Source organism: Pongo abelii, chromosome 7 (assembly GCF_028885655.2).
Source record: "Pongo abelii isolate AG06213 chromosome 7, NHGRI_mPonAbe1-v2.0_pri, whole genome shotgun sequence".
In the NCBI taxonomy this organism is placed as follows: Eukaryota; Metazoa; Chordata; class Mammalia; order Primates; family Hominidae; genus Pongo; species Pongo abelii.
The window spans coordinates 144346647-144369345 of NC_071992.2; the positions used below are offsets into that span (position 1 = coordinate 144346647).

Genomic DNA, 22699 nt, shown 5'->3' on the forward strand with positions numbered 1-22699 from the left:
GGTTCTGCATGAAATCACTGAACTGGCCTTATGGTCTTTATGACTTCAAACTTAACAGTTGTCCCCCTAGATATGTCTTATGAGCTAGGCAGGGTTTTTCTTCAGAAAGCTTTGAGATACAGCTCCTTCAACTATTTTTGGGTTTCCTAGCTTGAAAAACGAAGAGAAGTCCCTGTGTGTTCATGTTGTCTCTTTATTTGTGGGGCTGTTGTGTTTCTAGATGGTTTTTTCTGGTTTTCTCTTGCTGCTTCACTCACCACATCCTGTGGAGCTGGAGGCTTCTCTAGCCCTGTTTGTCTCTGCCTGTCTGACATTGAGTGCCTGGAGCCCTCCTTAGCTCTCCAGCTGGAATCTTCCTTTGTAGGAAGGCTGAGGCTAGCAGGGAGAAGCCAGGATGGATTTTAAAGAGGCTTGTCGTCTCTAAGGAAGAGTGGAGCTTACATCTTTGGGTTTACAGAAATGCCCACATTTAACTCAGGGGGAATAAAGGGATGGGAGTTAGAATTTCAACTTGCAGTTGCAGAATCTCAGAGTTAAAAGAAACCTCAGAGGTCATCTCTTCCAACCCTTCTCCAGAGCAGCTTTAATTGCCTGTGTGGGAGATTCAGGGCCAGCAGCTGCAGCTTCCCTTTCCCTGCCTCTGACTTGCCAGGTGAGTTTAGATGAGTTCCTTGCTTTCTTGAGTGTTTATTATTATTACTAATAAACAAGAGGATGAATATTTGAAGTTCTTCTGCTGTCTTAAAGCCCTCAAACTCCACTGGCTACTGAAATCTTATATGCAAGCTTTATACCTGTAACCGGTTAAAGGAGAGCTGCTTTGATAAAAATAGGGTTATAGCCCTCCTGCTGAACCTCCCATCTCCACCTGGCCCCCAGAAGTCACTCAGGAGGCTCTCTTGAGTGAGAGAGCCTAGGGATTTGTGGAGTACAGTTGGAAAGGGTGGCACTGTGACCTATGGTTATAATAACACCGGCACCTACTTATTGAACATTAACCAGGCATCAGGGGCTTGGCACAGGTCATGTTCAGTTCTGACAGACACTTTGGGAGCTCTGAATCCTTATCCCCATATCATAGATCAGATCTGAGCCTCAGGGAGGTGCTCGTTGCTCTGCCACACAGAGGTCACACAGGAAGGAAGTGGTGGAGACTCAGTTCCAGCCCAGGTAGCTCAGCAGCAAGGCCTGTCTGCTTCAGCTCTGAGCTTTACTGCCTCTTTGTGACTTGTGACCTTCAACCTGACACACAGCATCCCAGCCTGCCCTGGAGTTTGGTTTTCTGAGTTGTCATCCCACCTGCCACCTCTGACAGCCCCAGTATTTAGTGTTTTAGGTGCTCCCAGATCCACGATGTGTAGTAATAGGCTAAAGGCATCAGTGTTCTCTAGAATACTTCGTACCACTTAGCAAATAGCCTCTGCGACGCCACTGGTTTTGTGATTTTCCTAACCAAACTTTACTATCCCTTTCTTATTGTCCTCTTCACTTACTCTTGTTTGCACAAAGCCCAGGCTCTAATTTATTCCCCTTGTCCTTAATCCTCTCATCTGTTTCTCCAGGGATCACCCTCAGAAATAAGGATGTCCAGTAGGTCTGGTGGGCATCTGAATGAGGATGGCCTCCAGGGTGTGTACATTTCCTGGGGGGAAACTGAAGCTGGAGTCTGGGCTTCTCAAATGTAGATTCTGCCCCTGAAGCCGGTTTCTCAGAATGGAGGCTCCTGGTACTTCCTAAGCCTCCATCTGCTGCAGCAGATACCTGAAGAAACTGTGGACAGTTCAAAGGCTGGATTATTTAAGAAATCTTGGCTGGGCATGGTGGTTCATGCCTGTAATCCCAGCACTTTTGGGAGGCTGAGGTGGGCAGATCACTTGAGGTCGGGAGTTCAAGACCAACCTGGCAAACATGGTGAAACCCTGTCTCTACTAAAAATACAAAAAAGTTAGCCTGGCATGGTGGCACATGCCTGTAACCCCAGCTACTCAGGAGGCTGAGGCAGGAGAATTTCTTGGACCCAGGAGGAGGAGGTTGCAGTGAGCCGAGATCATGTCACCACACTCCAGCCTCAGCAACGAAACCAGACTCTGTCTCAAAAAAAAGATATCTTGTATCAGTTCTGACACTTGCATTACTAGCTGTCACCCAACACCTTAGTTCCATAAGCTTGAAGGTTTCTTATCACTATAAGGATTAAGTCTGTAAACCGCAGTTGTAAGTTCGGTGCCTTCTGTCAACTGTTCATCTCCCCTGGTTGCAGGCATGTTCTCACCCACATCCATGGTGATGGGTGTTAGGTGACAGCATGCTTCCCCATGCATTGCTGGGCTATCCTAGTGACAGTGTTATATTTACCCCAGCATCTGATGAGCAGAGCAGAGTCAGGGTTATGTGCTAATGTCTTGTTGCTCTTCTCTTCTCTTGCATGCTTACCTCCACACTGTCACTTCTTTCAAGCTGCTGATCACAAGTTACCTCTTACAGGAAGTTCTCCATGAGTAGCTTACTTCTCTTTCTCTTTTTTTAAGAGATAGGGTCTTGCTCTGTCACCCAGGCTGGAGTGCAGTGGTGCAGTCATAGTTTACTGCAGCCTCAAATTCCTGGGCTCAAACAATCCGTCTGCCTCAGCCTCCCTGAGTAGCTGGGATTACAGGTGTGTACCACCATACCTGGCTAATTTAAAAAAAAAAAAATTTTTTTTTGTAGAGACAGTACTCACTATGTTGCCCAGGCTGGTCTCAAATTCCTGGCTTCAAGTGATCCTCCTGCTTTGGCCTCCCAATGCACATTCCTGAGCCACCACATCCAGCCTTAGTTGTCATGTTTTTGTTTATTATTATTATTATTATTAGTATTATTATTATTATTTTTAAATAGAGTCTTGCTCTGTTGCCCAGGCTGGAGTGCAGAGGCGGCACAATCTCAGCTCACTACAACTTCTGCCTCCTGGGTTCCAGTGATTCTCCTGCCTCAGCCTCTTGAGTAGCTGGGATTACAGGCACGTGCCACCACGCCTGGCTAATTTTTTGTGGTTTTAGTAGAGATGGGGTTTCACCATATTGTCCAGGCTGGTCTAGAACTCGTGAAAACAGGTGATCTGCCCTCTTTAGCCTCCCAAAGTGCTGGGATTACAGGTGTGAGTCACCGCACCCGGACCATTATTATTATAATTTTTTTAGAGGCAAGGTTTTGCTCTGTTGCCTAGGCTGGAGTGCAGTGGCACAAACATAACTCAGTGTATTCTTGAACTCCTAGACTTAAGCTGCCTTGCTAATTTATTTATGTGTGTGTCTGTGTGTGTATGTGTGTTTGTAAGTCTCACTATGTTGCCCAGGCTGATCTCAAACTCCTGGCCTCAAGTGACCCTTCCGCCTTGGCAGTTGCCATTTTTAGCATTATTGTTATTTGGACATTGTGATTAATACTTTACACAAATGACACAATTTAACCTGTACCAAATAATCGTCTTTCATTTATTGTCTAACAATAAACTCAACCAAATGTGTAAGTTCGTCTATCTATTTGTCCATCTAGTCATCATCTAATCACCCAACAGAAGTTTTACCAAACTCCTTTTTTATGTTAGGTGGTAGGTGAACAAAGTTGAAGAAAATGGGTGTCTAACTCAATGAGCTGGGATTCATCCACGCATTCAAACGGTCACGAGTGTTTGCACACTGCTCACTACCCTTGCTCGTTGATGCCAGCCTTGAGTCCAGGCTTTGCATCCTTGTCAGCAAGGTGTTCCCACAAAGTAGCTCCCATTTGCTATGATATGTTTGCCCTTCTGGTCCTGGAACCTTCATCTTGGTGGCACAAGGCCTGAGCATCTGTCATATAAACCTTCACGATGCGGGCTGTGTTCTCTAGGAAACAGACGCTAAGATGTAGATTAGCAAGTAGGATGTTTATTATGGGATTCCTTTGGGATCAACAGCTGTGAAACTGAAGGAGAAGAAACCATAGTTGGGCAGAGGGAGAAGTGGAGCTGTAACAATGTCCCAACAAAGGCCAATGCCAGAGGAGCCTAGGAGCTAGACTGATCCTTCAGAATTGTCCTGAATTGAGGTGAGGATTGATCAGTCATTTCATGTGCCCCCCGACCCCACCACCCAAAGGATGCCTAATCTTGAACAAGGTGATTGTATTCAGCCAAGGCAGTTCCCAGAGAGGGCTGAGAGCTGATGGTCATCTGCCAGCACTTTAGTAACTGCTTTAGAGAAGCCTGGATGGAGAAACATCTGCTTTGTTTTTTTGTTGTGGTGGTGATTTGTTTTTAGTGAAAGGGTCTTGCTCTGTCACCCAGGTTGGAGTGCATTGGCATGATCATAGCCCACTACAGCTTCGACCTCCTGGGCTCAAGTGATCCTTCCACTTCAGCCTCCCAAGTAGTTAGACCTACAGGTCCATACCACAGCATCTGGCTAATTTTTAAAATATTTTTGTAGAGATGGGGTCTCACTGTGCTCCCCAGGCTGGTCTTGAACTCCTGGCATCAAGTGATCCTCCTGCCTCGACCTCCTGAAGTGCTGGGATTATAGGTGTGAACCACTGTGCCTGGCCAAATATCTGCTTTGCTTACCATTTTATCACCAGTATCTAGTACATAAAAGCACCCAGTATTTTGGGGAATGGAATTACCTAAGCTTTACAGAAGCACTGTGAGTAATTCATTTAGCAAATATTTATGATCTATTATGTTCCTATGACATGCCAGGCACGATTGCTACCCTTATGGAGGTTATAGTCTAGGGGGTTTGGGCTGAGCGGTGGCTCAATATTGACTTCCTGGAAGAGGCAACCTTCATACTGGGGGCGTGACTTCCTGGACGATGGGCTCTGGGCCAGCATTGGGCTCAGTGTTTCCTGGGTTCCCTAGAAGGTGGCTTATTGAGCTGGAGAGTTGAATGGATATGGGATGTTTTCTCAGGGAGGGGACTCTCTGTGGCAGCCCACCTCTGGGTGCACCTGTCCACCATGGGAAATTCCCTGCTTCACTTACCTTCATTGACGTTTGAACTCCCAGGAGCCTGGAACTTCCCCAGGTGCCCCATTGGCTTGGTGACTTTACATCATTACATCAGTTGAGTAATTGAAGAATGGAGGAACCATTCTTTTGAGCTAAGTGGAAAAATATATTTTCTCCTCTGTGAGTCACCAAAAACTACAGCTTCTTTTTTTTTTTTTTTTTTTGTTTGAGACAGAGTCTCGCTCCGTTGCCCAGGATATAGTGCAGTGGTGCAATCTCACTTCACTGCAGTTTTTACCCCCTGGGTTCAAGTGATTCCTTGCCTCAGCCTCTTGAGTAGGTGGGATTACAGGCATCCACCACAACACCCAGCTAATTTTTGTATTTTTAGTAGAGATGGGGTTTCACCATGTTGGCCAGGCTGGTCTTGAACTTCAGACCTCAAGAGATCCACTGCCTTGTCCTCTCAAAGTGCTGGGATTACAGACGTGAGCTACCGCACCCAGGCTTAGAGCCCAGCTTATACGCAGTTACTTAGCTTCTGTGTGTGTGTGTGTGTGTGTGTGTGTTTGTAAATGAACTATTTTATTTCAGGAAGTTCTGAGCAGGGAGGATGAGATGGAATCAGTGAATTTTAGATCTCAAGGAGAACTAGAGATTGCTTGGTCCAACCTCCTTCCTCTGCAAGAGGGCCCTTGTGGGGAAGGGACTGGCCAAGGCTACCCAAAGAGCTTGGAGAGAGGTGCAGGGCATGTGACCATGTGCAAAGCATTTGCCAGTAGAGTTCAGCATTTTTTCCTGGCCTGTTCACCTCCTGACAGGGCACCAGGAAGGTGCTGTACAGCCTGGCATGTGGTGGGTGGTGTTTATCTGCACAAGTCATCCAAGTGATCAGAACGCTTTTACAGAAAACAATGGCTTTGATCTTCTGGGTGACAAGACCAAAGCATGCTGGCGGGAAGAGAGGTTTTTGGGGTTAGAGAAATGAAAACTGTTTACATTTAGGGCTGACTTAATAACTTAACACCTCTGAAGTGGGAGGATGTTTTTGAGGGAAAGTTGAATGTAAGTGTAGTACAAAAAGGAAAGTTTGAGGTAGAAGACTAGGAGTGGAAATACTTCTAATGGCTCAGGGAAAACCTCCTGGTAAGGTTGAACTTCCAGATGCCTCCTTCCTTCCCATGCCCCCACTGCATCCTCTGTTTCTACGGTGAGATTTGCATGGCACTTTACAGTTTCCAAAGCATTTCCTCACATACTATCTTCTTCAGTCCTCCCAGGAGGTGGTGCCACCAAAGGCTGTCTGACCACACCTGCGGCTTTTGGAGGGAGCTTGGCTTGGAACCCAGGGTTCTCTGAGTCAAAATCCTTTTTTCCTGGGACAGTGGTGGTCCTCACATTCCCTTCAAGGGGGATGTATAGACTTTAGAAGCCCAATCTCTGGTGCTAGACTTCCTTTCTTCACCTACCAGGCTTCTCCCTCTGCAGAGGTCTTGGGTGCCTTTTGTGACCATTCTGTGACCTGGTTTCTTGAAATGTAAGACGGGGATGATATGAGCACCTACCCACCTTCTTGGGTTGTTGTAGAGATGAAAACATCTTCACAGTTCCTGGCACCTATTGGAGTTGGATAACGATGTTAGGATTACTTGAGGCTGGCTTTCCTACCTTGTTTTAATAGCAGCTCTAGAGTTTCAGAAACATAAGGACTGGACTTTTGGTGATCAAATCTAAACACTCTCCAGTAAAATCAGCGATGCTGCTGACTCTGAGTCTTTAATCATTCTAGTCTCTTCACCCTCTGAAAACAAGAGGATGTGTAGCACAGTGAGCAACAGCTGTGTGCCAGGGACTCAGCATTAAGTAGCATGGGATTACTCACGACTTCGCACTCATGGCAGCCTCACAGGTAACTTTGTCAATTTCTTTTTTTCCTTTTGTATTAAAAAAACAAAATGGCTGGGTGCAGTGGCTCACGCCTGTGATCTCAGCACTTTGGGAGGCAGGGGAGGGAGGATGGCTTGAGCTCAAGAGTTCCAGACCAGCCTGGGCAACACAGTGAGACTCTGCCTCTACAAAAATAAATAAATAATAAAATAAATGAATCAATTAAAAGAATTAAGAAAAACAAAACAAAACTTTTTGAATAAGTAAAGCATTTACAAGACACAAAATCCAAAAGGTATACAAAGTTTTCCAATGAAGACTGCCAACCCTCATGTCCCCAGACCCCTGTTTCTCCTCCCTGGGACACAGTTGTTGCAGATTTCTTGCTCCTTCTTCCTGAAAGAGTCTGTGCATTATTGAAAAGAAGATGTGTGTCCATGAGTACATCTACAGACGAGTGTTGAGCACCTGTTGTGCACAGTGGTGGGGGCAGTGTGGTGGGAGTACACAGGGCAGGGAGACACGGGTCTGGGCTCCCCCTGCAGTTTGCAGTCGTATTAAGGGCTCAGCCTTACAGTGCGTGGGGCCTCGGCTTCAGAGGAAGGGCTGATCTTGGGAATGGCTGCTGCTTGACTTGGAGTACCTGCTTCCCTCTGGCCTCCTGTCGAGGCAGCCTGGGGTCAAATCCCAGCTCGTCTATGCGCCAGGCTGCTGGATGGCTCGGATGTGGCCTAATTGTTCCCTGATGGCCCTGTCAGCCTGGCCGTGGGCTGTAGGAACAGGAGTAGCCATCCATTTTTCTTTCTTCTTCTTGGACGGAGGTGGTGGTTCAAATGAAATTTCAGCCTTACCCTTTGTAGTTTTCTACGTAATAAATCCTAACATTTATAATTAAGGTGACATGGGTTTTTCTGAGAAAGGCTTTGATTTCTTGCTTGCATGGATACTTAATACTCCAGGCTCTTCAGGGTGATTCTCGCCCTCTTGTTCTGTAGCTTGTAGTCGTTATTTATTTTATGATAATTTCAAACTCGTAGAAAAAAATTATGAAGATATGAAGAACTACTGCACACCCAGATCATCAGTTGTTAACTCACACTCCACCCCACCACCAAATACGCTATTTTTTCCTGATCCATTTGAGTAAGTTGTAGACATGCCCTTTCATCCCTAAATATTCAGTGTGTGCTTCCCAAGGATAACGACATTCTTTTACACAACGACTGTGTAATTATTAAACTCAGGAAATTTAGCATTGCTGCAATTGTATTATCTAATCCTCAGGCCACACAAAATTTGATCAGTAGTCCCAATAATGTCCTTTTTGACATTTTTTTTCCCCAATTATAGGTCATTATTGCATTTAGTGGCTGTGTCTCATGTTCCCCAGTCATACTTGACTTCGATTTTTTTTTTTTTTTTTTTTAAATAGAGTCTCACTCTGTGGTCCAGGCTGGAGTACAGTGGTATGATCCCAGGTCACTGCAACCTCCATCTTCTGGGTTCAAGTGATTCTCCTGCCTCAGCCTCCCGAGTAGCTGGTATTACAGGCGTGTGCCACAAAGCCTGGCTAAGTTTTGTATTTTTAGTAGAGACGGGGTTTCACCATGTTGGCCAGGTTGGTCTCGAACTCCTGACCTCAAGTGATGCACCCACTTTGGCCTTTCAACGTGCTGGGATTACAGGTGAGAGTCACTGCACCCGGACGACTTTGACATTTTTGAAGAGTCCAGGTAAGTTGTTTTGTAGAAACACTCCTCAGTTTGGGTTGAGACTGTTATTTTTGAAAGCTCATACTGCACCACTTGCTTTAATTCTGTAATCCTCAGTGGTCCCCCATGGCTGGTGGTCACATCCACATTTCTGTAGATAAGAAAATGGAGGCTTCGGGAAGTCGAGTGGTTTCTCAATGGTCACATTCTCAGCAAGTGGCAGAGCTAGGATTCAAATCCAGACTATCTGTGCTGAAACCTAATTTGCCTACCAGGCAACAGGAATAAGGACAACAATTAGACCCTGAGAATAACAAAGTGTTTATCAAGCACCCACTCTGAGCCAGAGGTTGTGTTAAGCACTCTGCAGACACTGCAGCACAATACTCGCATTCACCCCACCCCAGTCCAGGAGTAGCTGTTTTATGTTGTTGTTGTTTTGAGACAGAGTTTTGCTCTGTCGCCCAGGCTGGAGTGCTGCGGTACAATCTCAGCTCACTGCAACCTCTGCCTCCCAGGTTCAAGCAATTCTCCTGCCTCAGCCACCCAAGCAGTTGGGATTACAGGCATGTGCCATCATGCCCAGCTAATTTTTGTATTTTTAGTGGAGACGCAGGTCTCGCCATGTTGGCCAGGCTGATTTCTTCCTTTCTTCCTTCCTTCCTTCCTTTCTTTCTCTTTTTCTTTCTTTCCTTTCTTTTTCTTTCTCTTTTTCTTTCTTTCCCCTTCCTTCCTTCCTCCTTCCTTCCTTCCTTTTCTTTCCTTCTTTCTTTCTTTCTCCTTCCTTCCTTTCTTTCTTTCTCTCTCTCTCTCTCTTTCTTTCTTTCTCTTTCTTTCTTTCTTTCTGACAGATTCTCACTCTGTCGCCCAACTGTAACCTCTGCCACCCAGCTTCAACTGATTCTCTTGCCTCAGCCTCCCGAGTAGCTGGGATTACAGGTGCCTGCCACTGCCCCTGGCTAATTTTTGTAGTTTTAGCAGAGACAGTGTTTCACCATCTTGGCCAGGCTGGTTTTGAACTCCTGACCTCATGATCCTCCCCTCTCGGCCTCCCAAAGTGTTGGGATTACAGGCGTGAGCCACCACGCCCAGCCTTCCAGGCTGGTTTTGATCTTCTGGCCTCAAACGATCCTCCTGCCTAAGCCTCCCAAAGAGCTGGGATTACAGGCGTGAGCCACTGTGCCCGGCTGAGTAGCTGCTTTTTTTTTTTTTTAATCTTCGATTTACAGATGAAGACCAGAGAAGCTAGGCTGACTTCCCATGTTGACACAGCTCCTAACCAGTGGGGATCGGCTCAGAGCTGGACAGACTATGCACTTCCCACCCTGCCCCGCACCCCATGGTCGGCTTGCTGGATTTGATAGAATCTAACAAGCGTGGGGGCCAGGCTCTGCTGACTCCCTGTGAGAAGCAGTATCTGTTTCTGTGTCCTTTTCTGGGGCCTTCTCCAGAGGGAAAGAACATATCCCAAAGCTGGAGCTTGCACTCAGGAGCTTCCCAGGGGAAACTGCTCCACTCTCTGCCATCTACAGCTCCTGCAGGTACCATAGTCTACCTCCGTGATCTATTTGCAGTGAACGATGGCGTTTTGATGATTTCCGCATCATGAACCCAAGTGCTGTTGCTCATTTCGAAGCTTGTTCACTGTCTCCTGCCAAGTGGCCAAGGGCTCCTACCCCAGCCCTTGGTGGCTGGTCCTGGCTGCCATCTGCCCACCCAGTTGGCCCCACTGCCTGGGCCACGTTCTGGTGGCATCCAAGGCCAGCAGCCGTGCAGGATGAGCCACCTTGCTGGTAGCAGAGATGGTGATTAGTCAATGTTGTGTGTTATACCCTGGATCTCTCCATCTTTCCAACAGAGACCTGCCTTACATGTAGGACTGCCTCTCCTTGTTCAGGTTACCTAGCCCTTGTGCAATTCACCTTCTGATTGGAGAAGGAAGACAATACGGCCCTGCCTCTCAGCCTGTGGAGAGGAATGGATGATCTGAAACTGTGGCATGCTTGATATTCTGCTGGCAGAGAGGAGAACAGATGTTAACACAGAGCACACCTCTGCCCCGAACCTCCTGGGAGCCTCGGAGGACCTGAGTCAGCCTGTCCTTGGCACTCAGGCTCCTCAGACGTCAAAGCACAGCACTGGGCCCAGCATGACCTTCTGCGGTCCCAGGCAACATCAGGGAAGTGTTGTCAGTGTCCTTAGAAAGCCCATGGCTTGCTTGGCCGCATCAGGTGCAGGTACCTCAGTCAACCACACAGCAGGTGGATATCCCATCCTTGAGAACTGTGTTAGGTGGGAGGATAGCCAGAGGGTCTGGGGGCAGCCACCTGACCCTTCAGTCCCAAGCTCTAGCACCTCCCATCAGACCTTCCTCTTCACTCCCTGCTTCTCCCACCAATTATTGGCATTGGCATATTTCTGAGCAAGCTCTCTCCTTGTGGACTGTCACTCTGTGGGTGGGAAGTGACCCCCTGCTGAGCAGGTTCAGTGTTTTGAGGTAGGGCTATGACCTTCTGCTTTGCACCGGGCTCTAAACACCCTGACCTGCCCAGGATTCTTGGCAGCTCCTGGGAGAAGCTTAGAAATTTTAATTTCTTTAATTTCCATGGAACATTGCTTTGTGTGTGTGGCTAAAAACATTAATTAAAAACATTAATCAGTTTGGCTGCCTTGGAAAGAGGTTCTTTTTTCTGCAGGAGCCAACGTGCTGGGTTATTGCAACCCCCTCTCCCCAGACCCTTACAAGGAGGAGGGGACAGGACATCAGCTTGCAAACCAACACTTCAGCCCTGTATTGGTGGATTTGTCTCTTGGTGTCAGGCAGACTCCTTAGCTCCTCTGAACTTTAGTTTCCACATCTGTAAGATGGGAAGAAAGGTTATGCCTGTCTCCTGATTTATTGGGGACTCTGTGTGTGTTCAGTGAGGTCCCAGGAGGACAGTCCTTAGTGAAATGTCCTCTACAGAATTTGCTAGTAAAGGTGCTGTTGTTATAATTAGCTGGATTTCCCTGGTAGTTTACAGAGTGCCTCTTTTGCGCACTGTCTCATTTAATCCTGTCAGCGCACCTGGCAGACGGGTAGTATTTGAATCCACTCTTTTTCACAGATGAGTACACTGGAAAGGGAGGGTTACAGCCAGGCTTGGAGCTGACAACCTTTGACTGAAGCCCCAGGCTTTGGCCCAATCTCATTGCCTTCATTTGTTCCCTTGGCCCCATGTGCTGAGCCCCTACACTAAGTCACTGTGGTGAAATAGAAAGAGGGGAGGCCTTTTCATTTCCTCCTGGGAGGAGAGGAAGAAGTTAAGTCTCTCGCATTTGCCTAAGTGGTGCTAATAAAAGCTGACATTTCTATGGGCTTATAATATCCAGAGACAAGTGCTAAACTCTGCAAAGATTCTCACTTAACACCAGGAACAAGCCTCGAAGATGAGAAACTGAGGCTCAGAGAGCTCAAGTTTGAGTACTTGTTCAGGGTCCTAAAAAGCCTCTTTAAGTAGTAGAACTGGGATGCCAACCCAGGAAGCCTGAGAAGAGCCCACCGTCAACCAGGAGGCTGTGCCTCTGCCCTTTTTGGGTAACGAAGCAAATACATTTTGACAATAAGGCTAAAAGTGCTTTCCCAGTCACAATGCCTGAGACGTGTGGGAGGCTGCTCACTGGGGAGCCCAGAGGAGCTGAGGACAGCATCTTTCTGCTTGCCTAGCCAGTCAAGGGGACTTTTCAGAGTAAGGGGGAATTCACTCTGTGCTGCTGGGAACTGGGCTCTTGGGTGCAGGATGCGTTAAGCCAGCACTGAATAGGAGGAGGCGAGGACTCTGAGGCTTGCAGAACGATTGCAGATCTGTCCGTGATACCAACACATCTAAGGAAGGAATATGACACCCAGAGTACCTCAGAGAAGACAATTATGGCCAAGTTGTTCTTTGGGGAGAGATGAGGAAATCAAAGTGGGGAATACAAGCCATCTGCCCACTGTTCTTGCCTGTGGGGCAAGGATGTTTCACCAGCTATTCCAGAGTTGAGAGCAAATTCCCCTTCAGAACTTTTCAGGGTTCTTTATTCTGAGTTTGTGCTGACCAAGCTTCATCTCATTCATGATTTGGCTGCCAGTGAGGATGGGAGGGGGGGCCTGAAAAGGGAAAAGGGCACCGTACTGTAAATGTACGAAGGAGGTTTTCTGTGGGGGCCATGCCGGAGCATCACAGTTCTTTGAAGGACAGGAGAGAAGGTCAGTGCCTGGATCCCCAGGCTAAGTACCAGGCGCTGCTTTAGGATAACGTAGAAGGGTGGCCCCTGGGCCTCATTCTCCACACTGTCCCACCCCTTTTGACCACCTCATCTAGCCATCTTGATGATCAGTTAAGATAAGAATCTCTAGTGAGGCTACATTTTTTTGTTTCCTGAATAATGCATGATGTCCACTGAACACATGTTACCAGATGACAGTGTTGGGGTCAGATAAAACTTACAACAAAATTAATCTGATGCAGCCTCCATGGCTCACATGATCCCCACTGTGTATGAAATGGGCTGGGCACCCAGGTACAGGCTATTCTCAGAATGGGGTTATTGGGTGTGTTTCTTATTCCTCTCTACCTAATGTTCTTGGAAGAAGATGAATGAAAATGCTCTAGTAGGGGAGGGAAACATGATTAATGGGTGGGGGCTTATGAGTTAGAAAGACCCAACCATCACTTCTGCCCTGGCTGCCTGTGTGACTTCAGAAATGGGGGATATCAAAACCTATCTCATAGGATTAAACAGTTTAATGTATATAAAATGCCTAACACAGTGCTTGACACATAAGCATTGCTCATTAAATGTCTTCTCTTCTTGTGCTCCTCATTCAGTGCATAGTAAATGTGCAGTCCTTATCTTTTAAATGAATGAAACATCTCATTACCAAATCTATTCAAGGTAAACATTGATATTAATATGTACCCTTTTTGTGTGTGTTTCTAGAATCCTGTTACACCTGGGATTTAGGCACTGTCAATCTGAAAAAATACATATCCTTTCAGCACTCTGGACGGACTTGAGAACTGTCCTTACGTGACCTAAAGCTGGAGTATTTTGAGATTGGAGAATTAAGGTAAGGGACTTTATCCTCCTGATCCTTGTGAAACCAAAAACAGCTTTTGGAGTTGACGATCTCCTGCAGCACAACTTGGGTTGTGGTTCTTGACTTCTCAGTGTGTCTTCCTGTGCCGCTCCAATGTGTTCGGGAAGCTGGCTCCCCATAACCTCTCCCCGACCTGGTTCTCAGAGTCTAGTCCACTTATTCATTGTGCCTAGGAAGCTCTCCCGCTGTCCCTAGTGGAGGGAGGAGCCCACTGTCTCCTAGTGAATGCCCCACTTGTAGCAGAAGGTGCAGGATGCTCCAGCTGTCTTGTGAAAACATGTGGAGACAGCCTTGGGGAAAAGAGGAAAAGGTGGGGTGAGAGTTATATAATTAGATTGAAACACCTTTGGGACATCCAGAACGTGAGCTCTTCCTCCTTTCCCAGCCAATCCGTGCTTCCTCCTTTCACCTCCTTGAATTCCATGCTCCTTCCACACTAAGGCTAAGGGTGCAGGAGGTAAAGGGTTAGAGGTTAAGACCGAGCGAGTCAGGTAGACTTGGGTTTTCTTGGTTTTGCTACTTGCCTCACTTTGGACAAGTCACTCAGCCTCTCAAAGCCTTGGTCTACTCATTAGTAAAATAGGGATGGTATTAGTGCCTACCTCATGAAGATGTTGTTTGTGTTGATATTGGAGCAAAACAGCTTAGCAGGCTGCCTTGCACTGAGGAAGAAATGCTCCAAAATGGAAGAGAGTTTTTGCAAATTATTCATCAATTACACCATTTAGAATTCCTTCCATGTACCAGGCTATTTTGAAGTCTTTCATTTGCTGTCCCCCAGCCTTTCACCTATCACCAGGTCAGCCTGGGAAACAGCCGAGAATCACCTTCCCAGTTGTGCCCAGCCCCTTACCCAAAGCAGAGTTGATTCCCCCCTCCCCTGGATGGCAGCAGGCTAGTGAAGACATGGCTCCATTATACCATGGCTACTGCACTGGGTTGAAATGTCCCTTGCCCCTTCCCCTGCCCATTCCCCATATTGCTGGTGAAATTGCTTAGAGCAAGGACTGTCTTACACATCACAGGATCTGGCATAGTGCCCGACCGAGGGTGAAATAACAAACGAATGAGTAATTGAAAGGAGGAGAAAAAGAGATAGAGAAATAACCAAAAGAAGAAAGTTTTTAAAGGTTCAGAGGAAAGAATGAGGTCAGCTGCAATTTTTTTTTTTTAAGTAAGATGTTGGAAAGAATAAATGACATGATGAAAAGGAAACTGACATGATTCCTATCATGAATTTGAAAGCTATGCAAGGGTGGAAAGGTGGGTGAGAAGGTGTGGACTGGTGAGAAGACAGAGAAGTCAGAACTGAAAGCATAGCAGAGGATTGTACTCCTGTTGTGCTACATATGTCATCTTTTGTATTGTGCCTTAAATTTTCAAAAGTGCATTTGCATTTCAAATCTGCTGTGATAGTCAGCATTCCTGTGGCATGCAGAGGTGAAGAGCATGAGGCCTTGCCCTTCAGTCAAGGTGGGGATACTGGCACACATAGGATATTCCATACTCCCTAGGTGTCTGTAAGGATGGTGGAGGGGACTTTCTCCATGCCGGGAGGCTTCCTGGAGCAGGTGCTGCCTCTTGTGACTCTTGAAAGATGCTTGTGAATAAAGCATACTGGGAGCTGAGCTGCTGTTTAGCAATTAAAAATCCTTTCCATTGTTCAGAGCTCAGCACCTTTGTGCATTCATATTATGCATTCATTTTCGTTTCATTGTTGAATTTCTCACTTCTGCTACTGCAATGTATGTCTACAGCCGACAAGCCTTCCTTGGGAGCCCTACGTAGCTCTTTTTTTTTTTTTTTTGAGACAGAGTCTTGCTCTGTCACCCAGGCTAGAGTGCAGTGGCGCAATCTCGGCTCACTGTAAGCTCCACCTCCCGGGTTCACACCATTCTCCTGCCTCAGCCTCCTGAGTAGCTGGGACTACAGGCACCCGCCACCACGCCCGGCTAATTTTTTTGTATTTTTATTAGAGACAGGGTTTCACCATGTTAGCCAGGACAGTCTCGATCTCCTGACCTCGTGATCCACCCGCCTCGGCCTCGTAGCTCTTTTTGACCCTCAGGGACTGTCACTGAATTATGGCTTGGGAGCCCATGCTTCTGAGGCAGGCTTAGGGAGCAGGAGAGCGTACAGGGGCAGCAGCCTTTCCAGCTGATCCCCATGCCCTGTTGCACCTGGAGGGCTGGAACAAGCTATTCTCATATTGGGGAAAAGGGCTGATGGGACCTCAGTCATGTGGCAGAGAATCTGAAAGCCAGAAGCTTGGCAGGTCTGTCTCGGGGTGGGGTGACGGAGAGACATTTCCCTAGAATTCAGCTGCTGGGAGCAGAAAGGCAGAGCAGGGGCAAGTGCTGGGTTTCCGAGTCCTGCAGTCCTGAGCACGGCCTCAGGGAGTCTGTTCTATGACAGAACCTGAAGAAAGGCCCAGGCATTTGCATCTATGTGTGCAGTTCTACTTGTCCTAAAGGCAGTTCTCACACTGGGAGCCTGCCTGTCTGTACCTGCCTAGAAATCAGCCTGGCTGGGACGCACACCAATAGGAGGGCATCCTCACCTTTCCCACCCATGGGTCGGGACTGTTGCCTGCCGTACAGCAAAGGCACCAGGAACACGGAGTCAGACACTTAGGGTCTACCCCAGGCTCCACCTCCCACTGCCCATTTGACTCTGGGCAAGTCTTTTACAGCTTTTCAAACTTCTCTCTTTCTTTAAAAAAAAAAAAAAAAAAAAAAAAAGGAAAAAAATTTCTCAACAGGCACAGTGGCTCACGCCTATAATTCCAGCATTTTGGGAGGCTGAGGTGGGCAGATCACTTGAGGCCAGGAGTTCGAGACCAGCCTGGCCAACATGGTGAAACCCTGTCTCTATTAAAAATATAAAGATTAGCTGGGCATGGTGGCACACGCCTGTAATCCCAGCTACTTGGGAGGCTTAGGCACAAGAGTCACTTGAAACTGGGAGGCAGAGTTGTAGTTAGCCAAGATTGTGCCACTGCACTCCAGCCTGGGTGACAGAGCAAGACTCTGTCTCAAAACACACATAAAATTTTTTTCTTTTATTTTTTTAAAGACAGGGTCTTAGCTATGTGACCCAGGCTGGCCTCCAATTCCTGGGCTTAAGCAATCCTCCCACCTCAGCCTCCTGAGTAGCTAGTACTACAGGCGCACACCACACACCCAGCCAGACTTCAATTTTCCCAGCCACATCATGGACTAGAAGCCACTTGGTCTGGTTGTGAGGATGACGGAACCTTGCCCGAGGAAATGGGCAATGAACAGGAGCCTGTTTGTTTCTCCTTCCAGCTCCTGACCTGTCTAGCTCCTGACCCTCTCAGTGTCATTCTTGCTCACCCCTGTCCCCGCTCCCTGGATGTGCAGACAGGATGGGCTTCTTCCCTTTAGACCCTCACTTTGCTCTTTTGGACTCCTCTTCCGGCCTTGCCTCCCCCTGCTGTCATCTGCTGGCTCCCTGCCTGATACTGCCACACTGGTCATGCTGGCCCCCAGCATCAGCAGGCTCCCGCTTCCCTGTCAAAGGATTCAAGCCAGCACCAGTCTTTCACCACAAGGTATGTGTGTAAAGATTGCTTCCTGTACTTGGTGTCCACAGGATTTTAAAGAACTCCTGGCCCACTCGGAACTCTACACTTGAAACAGAAACATCTTCTCAAAACACCTCTGGTATTGGCCCATTTCTCTATTACTTTTTCTTGTGGTTTCATATTGAGGTTTTTGGTGCATTGCAATTGCTCTGGAGTTTATTTTTAGTAATAAAGACAGAGTTCAATTAATGTCAAAACATGAGGGTAATTGCAGAGGAAGGATTAGTAAGTCTAGGGGAAAATGTGCCTAATTTTTTTTCTTCTGATAACATCTTTCACTGATCATACACCGTCACACCCACAGACACGGAGCTTCCTCCGTGATGTCTGCAATGCACTAGGCCCAGGCGGGGAGCAGTGGCTGCGCCACCACCTGAAAACGAAAGCATTTCTGAGTCTCTTTCAGTCCAGCTCATCTAGCAGCCGGCCACACAGGTGACCACCCACTGTAGCTGTTACTATGGGTGATGATTATCATTATGGTTTTGAGGAAAGGCTGGACTTTGGAATTATCAATTCTTATCCTTTCTCTGGGGGGATTTATTCTGTCTCCAGAAGCAGCATTTCACTTTCCTGAACATCAGCTCTTCTCCCCTGGATTGCAGGGTCTGGGTCTCGTTCTCTGTCTGCTTCCAGCTTTTGGCATTTTTACAGCACATAGGACATGCTTGGAGAACGTTTTCTTGGGTTGACTGAATTCAGGACACTGACTTGGGGCTGGAAAGGCAAAATGAGGAAGAAAGTATTCCCCTTTCAGAAGCTCCCCAGTCTGCCTTAAGAAACAAAGGCAGCCCTGTCATCTCCCCAGGACTTTACAGTTTATAAAGTGATTCCTCATCCTTTCTCCTTTCTTGTATTGCACAAATATCGAATGAGAACCTGCACTGTGCCACTGTGCAGGGTGCCTGAAATAAACGAGAAAAGCCGCTGTGCTTTCTCTGAAGGAAATCACAGGGAGTGAAGCCAGCTTCATGGATCCCAGAATTTCACAGATGAAGGGACTGGAGGCTTGGAGCAATTGCATTGCTTGAGATCCTACCCTGCTCATGGATGGTGGCTCCCAAATCAGGACATGAGTCTTCCGAATCCCTTACACCTGCTCTGTGCCCACCTGTTCTCCCGGCACATTCTCTGTACTCTCTTGTGCTGCTCCTCAGCCCCTCTCCATCCATCTCTCCTTCTCCACCATTGTCCTCTGCCCACTCCTAGCCCTCTCCTTCAGCTCTGTTTCTTCTGAAGATGAGGATCTTTCTCTCTACAGTGCCTTTTGTGGGAAGGGATCTGCTGACAGGGGGCTGTGTTTGGGATCTCGCCTGGGAACACGGTCTCTCCAACTTTCCCTGGGAGCAGAGCCTTGGGTCTCACTGAACCCACCTCCCCAGCACCTTTTGTGGTGGTGACTGGCAGGAGGTAGCCATTCTCTCCTGTCCTGTCTGCCCTTGTCCACTTTCCTGTTATGAGTCAGGTGCTGAGATAGTCTATGAGGAGTCAACAGAGTGGATAAAAAAGAGCTTTGTCCTTCTTAAAAGTCTTTAAAATATACAGATGTATTAGTCAGGGTTTTATAGAGAAACAAGACAAATAGAACATGAAGATAGATGCGTATCCATGTCTATATCGATATCTACCTTGATATTTATATCTATATCTAGGAGATTTATTTATTATAAGGTATTGGCTCATGCAATTATGGACCCAGAGGGGTCCTGTGGTTTGCCACCTGCAAGCTGGAGACCTAGGAAACCTGTTGTATCACAAAGGGCAGAGGGCTGGAGAACCTGTAGTGTAGATTCCAGTCTAGATTCGAAGGCCTGAGGACCAGGAATGCCAAGGGCAGGAGAAGATCGATGTCCCAGCACAAGCAATCAGGCAGAGATGAAATTCAACCTTCCTGTGCCTTTCTGTTCTATTCAGGCCCTCAGTGGGCTGAATGAGGCCCAACCCATGTTAGAGAGGACCATCTGCTTTACTCAGTCTCCTGGTTGAAATGATAATCTCATCTGGACATACTCAGAAATGCTGTTTAACCAGCTCTCTGGAAATCCTTTGGCCCAGTCAAGTTGACACACAAAATTAACCATCACACTGCAGAGACACAGTCTATCCCAATACCTGTATTTACTGGGTAACGTGCATCTCAGTTCACCAGGCTGGTTTGATTGACTTGGCCCAAAGCTGCCCTTTGAGTGTTGAGCCCCAGCTGACACCTTTGATCCTTCTCAGCCCCATCATTAAAACAAGGACCCTGAATCAAGTGACTGTAAGAGCCACTCTTGTCCTGTTCTGTGTGTATCCTGGCTTTGAGTGTTTATCTAAGCTGAGCCCAATTGACTGTTGTCATTCTTTGTCCCTTCCTTGCTCAGACAGCAGTTAGGTATTTATTGAACACTCCTGTGTTCACAGCATCCGGCTCCTGGGACTAGAGACAGCTCTTGATTCCTGGTTTTGCTCTTTGCAACTTATTGGACCGCTTTTCTTTTAAGATACACCCCACACATTACAGGAATCTATCCATTTCTTTGTTCGTTTCCTTAATTGTGCATTATATCAGTCCATCAGTCAGTTTACCTCCTGAAATATGCTAAGTATTGAGAATTATAATAGATTCTATTAAGCACCACTAATAAAGTACTATCCTTCTAGTAGTAGTAGTGTTTGCGGTGATGGTCATGTTAGTGCTAGTAGTGATCAAGATGGCCATGAAGAGACTACTTCTAATCCACCAGTAATCATGGTAAAAATAGTAATAGCTCAAATGTATTATTCATGGTGTTTCAAGCACTTTACATTATATGATCTCATTTACTCTTCACAACCTGCCAGGAAATGGAAATGATTATGTAATATACTCCAGCTTGCAAATGAAGGAATCTTCCTGCGGAACGTATGTGAAGCACATACTGGTGCTCTGGGCCTTTGCATAATTTCAAATGTCCTTTTTTTTTAAACTTAAGGCTAACGTTTAGAAGCTTTTACTAATGAGAGGACCATTTGCTAAATCGGTATAAGTGCTACACATTTGGGTATCTCCATCCCAACATACCTCTTATTGTCATTCCCCAAAGCAGACACCTTCTCCTCCCTCCCTCAAGGACCTCTGAGCTTGCCCTCCAGTTCCTCTCCCACACTCACCTTTCTCCTTTCTGTTCCTCTTGGGATCCAGGTTTATTTGAGGAGCTAGGAAAAGCTCCTGATCCAGCAGGTTTTATTCTTAAATTTGTAACAAAGTAAATCACAGAACCTCCACCCAGCATCTAGGCCTCTTGTTCTTTCCCTCCTTCCCAGGTATAGGCCGAGTTTCAGAAACCCTGCACCACATAGACCCTGGGCCTGAATTGCTGTGAGTAATAATGACTCTGCTGGTAATTTGTGTCCTTCTGCTTGGAACTGTTTCCTTTTTAGTTTGGTCACCCTCCCAGAGCTGGTTGCAACGGGGTATACTCATTGTGGGATGCAGGGCATCCTGCATCCTGAGGAATTTTTTTTCCTCCAAAAATGAAACCTCGAAATGAGGACATTGGCCTGTCCACGGACTGCACAACAACACTGAGCCTCAAGGACTCATATTGGCATTTTTCTTCTTTTGCAGAGCGTGGGCACCCTGGCTTCAAGCTCACGAGAAATCAGATTGGGATTTAAACAATGTTGGGTTAAAGAAAAGTTTCATAAAGACAGAATCAAGAAAAAAAAAAAAGAGAAACCAATCTAAGTGCCATCCTCCCTGAGTTGCATCTTACCTGAGTCTTCAGCCACCGCCCCCTGCTGCTGTGGGAGGAAATGGGAAAGTGACTGGCCATGGGGACAGGGGTCGGGGGTGTGAGGGTTAGTGGTAGTAGGGAGGTAGCGCTTCTGTGAAGCCGGAAGGGAGACCTGAGCCTGGCTCTCTGCTTTGCTGCTTGCCAGCCCTCTGGCTGGGAAGAAGGCTCTTGGCTCTTGTGAGCCTCAGTTTCCTCTGCAGAGTGGGCTGTTCTGAGGACAGGCTGACATTGCTGTCCGTCACTCTTCCAGGACCCTGAGGATTTCAGCTCTACCCGTGGGCACTGAACTGAAACATTCACTGGTCATTTGCTTCCGGGTTTTTTTGTTTTTTTTTGTTTTTTTTGTTTTTTTTTGATACAGAGTTTCACTCTTGTTGCCCAGGCTGAAGTAAATGGCGTGATCTCGGCTCACCACAACCTCTGCCTCCCTGGGTCAAGAGATTCTCCCCAGTAGCTGAGATTACAGGCATGCGCCTCCATGTCCGGCTAATTTTGTATTTTTAGTAGAGACGGGGTTTCTCCATGTTGGTCAGGCTGGTCTCGAACTCCTGACCTCAGGTGATCCGCCTGCCTCAGCCTTCCAAAGTGCTGGGATTACAGGAGTGAGCCACCGAGCCTGGCCGCTTCCTGTCTTTGGATTTGATTTTCCCCAAGTGTAATTGAAAGCAGGGGCCTGGATGGCCGCCATAGTCCCTCCCAGCTTCGACATTACACATTTATGCCAATCCATTTTTCAGGCTGATGACATTGTTCAGAGTTTAGTGGGAACAGGGTAAGATAGTCACTGTGGGGAGCAGAAATTGAAGGAAATATTCCGGGTGTCATGATTTTTTACCTGTAGCTCCTCTGCTTCCACACCCTTGTGCACATCCTCCAGACACTTTTAAAGAATAAACTCTATTTTCAGAAGAGTTTTAGATTTACAGGAGAATTGTGAAAACAGTTTAAAAAGTTCCCATATACCCTGCTCCCAGTTTCCGCAGTTACTAACGCTTTGCATTAGTGTGGCACGTTTGCCACAATTAATGGACCAATATTGATACATTATTATTTACTGAAGTTGAAACATTATTTTAGTTTTTACCTGGTCCAGGATCCCGTCTGGGATCCCACATCACATTTAGTGATCTTGTCTTCTTAGGCCACTCTGGGCTGTGCCGCTTTCTCAGACTCTCCTGGTTTGTGATGACCTTGACAGTCTTGAGTTTTGATGACCAGTTTCGACTGGTCAGGTATTTCATAGAACGTACCTCTGTTAGGGTTGTCTGATTCTTATTATTATTAGATTGGGATTATGGAGGAAGGCCACAGAGGTAAAGTTCTGCTTTTACGAAATCAAGGGTGGGCACCATCAGCATGACCGATCACTGATGTTGACTTTGATTACCTGGCTGCGGTATCGTTTGTCAGGTTTGTCCACTTTAAAGATACTTTTGTGTTTTTGTTCTTTCTTAACTCCCTTTTTATATTAAACTCTTCAGAAGAAAGTCACTGTGCATAGCCATCCCCTAAGAAGAGGGCATTCCTGCTCTTCCTTCTCCACGGCTGGAGGATCTACATGAACTATTTAGACTTTTTCTACCTGGGAGATTTAACTCCTCTCTCCTATTTATTTATTTATATATCAGTATGGACTTGCAG

The 22699-nt window shown here is 46.8% G+C and overlaps 1 long non-coding RNA gene across 29 annotated transcripts in view; it reads left to right on the forward strand.

The window, feature by feature from the left end:
* Positions 1 to 22699, forward strand: part of LOC100457480 (uncharacterized) — a 215420-nt gene that overhangs the window by 83054 nt on the left and 109667 nt on the right. For 17 of the 29 annotated variants that reach the window (XR_010141309.1, XR_010141313.1, XR_010141307.1 and 14 more), the window contains 3 exons: positions 8289 to 8589; positions 10466 to 10829; positions 13534 to 13663. This is a non-coding gene — a long non-coding RNA (uncharacterized LOC100457480). Of the gene's footprint in view, positions 1 to 6758; positions 6879 to 8288; positions 8590 to 10426; positions 10830 to 13533; positions 13664 to 22699 lie in introns of all 29 variants that reach the window. The other 12 variants (XR_010141329.1, XR_010141315.1, XR_010141305.1 and 9 more) reach the window with 6 other exon arrangements.